Source organism: Mustela nigripes, chromosome 4 (assembly GCF_022355385.1).
Source record: "Mustela nigripes isolate SB6536 chromosome 4, MUSNIG.SB6536, whole genome shotgun sequence".
NCBI classification, from domain to species: Eukaryota; Metazoa; Chordata; class Mammalia; order Carnivora; family Mustelidae; genus Mustela; species Mustela nigripes.
In genome coordinates, this window is record NC_081560.1 from 128,176,082 (window position 1) to 128,178,062 (window position 1,981).

At 41.6% G+C, this 1,981-nt stretch overlaps 1 protein-coding gene across 5 annotated transcripts in view; it reads right to left on the reverse strand.

Moving 5' to 3' along the window:
• The window catches only part of RHOBTB1 (Rho related BTB domain containing 1), a 122,331-nt gene that overhangs the window by 115,855 nt on the left and 4,495 nt on the right, over positions 1 to 1,981 (reverse strand). The window contains exon 1 of one of the 5 annotated variants that reach the window (XM_059397468.1): positions 824 to 882. The exons of 3 other annotated variants lie outside the window; for them this stretch is intronic. The gene's annotated coding sequence lies outside the window, so the exon portion shown is untranslated. Of the gene's footprint in view, positions 1 to 755; positions 883 to 1,981 lie in introns of those variants that run through there. One more of the 5 variants, XM_059397469.1, reaches the window with a different exon arrangement.

Below are 1,981 nucleotides of genomic sequence, written 5' to 3' on the forward strand. Positions count from 1 at the left end.
CAACAACAACAACAGCAGCAGCAACAACAACAACAACAGCAGCAGCAGCAACAACAACAACAACAACAGCAGCAGCAACAACAACAACAACAGCAGCAGCAGCAACAACAACAACAACAGCAGCAGCAACAACAACAACAACAGCAGCAGCAACAACAACAACAACAACAGCAGCAGCAACAACAACAACAACAAGGGCCGTGTATTCTAGCGTTAGGTACCACCGATTGAATATGCGGTGTCACCCACTGTGCCAAGCCCTTCCTTTCACCCTCACAACCACCTTGTTAGAAGCTCCCTATTATTATTCCCAATTTGCAGTTTAAGAGATTGGGGCCCACAGAACTTGCACACACACCAAAGGCTTCCCAGCTTGTTAACGGAGGAGCTGACACCGGAGCTGACACCAGGCTATTGACCCTGGAGCCCAGGCCGCCTCCAATTTCACTCTACCATCTCCCTTTGATCACCTTCTCATCCCTAACCGATACATCACTAAGCACACACTGTTTCCCAACCCTTTCTGAAGGGTTTCTTAAAACCCTTCAGAATTTAAGGCTGTCCACAGTCTGGACTTTTCGAGAAACCAGTACAAGCTAATTTCTCAATATTCCTTACTAAAAATCCTCAAGGCCTAAGGGAACCTGCCTTCTGTCAAAGCCTTAAGAAGTCTCCTAAGCCCACAATCCAGCTAAATTCTCCTTCTCTTAAAGTCCAAGTCCAGGGGCACCTGAGTGGCTCAGTAGGTTAAGCACCTGTCTTCAGTTAAGGTCATGATCCCGGGGGTCCTAGGATCGAGCCTCTCATCGGGCTCCTTGCTCACCGGAGAGTTTGTTTCTTCCTCTTCTCTGCTGCTCCTCCTGCTTGTACACACACACACACACACACTCTCTCTCTCTCTCTCTCTTGTTTGCTCTCTGTCAAGTTAATAAGTAAATAAAATCTAAGATAAAAAAAAAAAGGCCAAGTTCATATTCTACTTTTGCAAGATACCTTCTAGACCCACCAGCCCAGAAGAAGTAGTTTGAAGAGCCGGCCTCTACTGTCTACGTTGCAAATGATCCTGATGTCCCCAAGAACTTTGGCAGCCTGGATCTATGCAATACTATGAGAGTTGTGTTAGAAAGTGCTATTGGGCACTTTTCTCAGGAGCATGTTCAGAACTTTTATCAGTTTCTCAAAGCTCAGCATTACCATCCCCTCTCCACCCGGCCCCCAACCCAGCCCCAAGTCCTGGAAACTAATGCAATTAAATGCTAATGTTCACTGAGCATGGTTGCCAGATTTAGCAAATAAAAAAATATTATATGGGACATGCCTATACAACATGATTTGTTGTGTATTTGAAATTCAAATTTAACCGGGCATCATGTACTTGATCTGCAGTCCTTTCCTTGAATGTTTTGTGGATATAAATCTTTTCTCTCTGCTATACTGAGTATAATCATCTGGAGGGCAAGGGGCTTCATTACTACTTCACAGAACTTAACACTTAAATTTATTGATAATTACTGATTTACTTTAGTGGTCCAACAGAAACATTTTGGAACATTCTTGATTTGGGGGCGATATCAAACCCAATAGCTATATCATGATTATATATATATGGCTTTTGCTACAAGGAAACAGATTCCCATCATACCTAGTACACTATTTGCTAGCTTCACCTCGAACTTTCCCCCAATTACCTTTGTTTAAAAAAATCCTCTTATAAGGAACCAGGAAAATTTCAAAACATACTAAGAGTATTATTGAATCTCACAGTGAGGTCTTCAGACTATTTGATTGAGAAAATCACTAAAGGTGTTAAAAATGCAGTTGTCTGGGCCCAATCTCAGACCTATTAATTCAGAAATGTGCAGAAAGGCTCTAAATAATCTGGGTTTTTAAAAGCCTTCCAGATGATTTTTATGCCCTCTAAAGTTTAAGGACTGCTTTTTTTTTTTTTTTTTTTTTTTTTTTTTTTTTTTTTTTTGGGTTT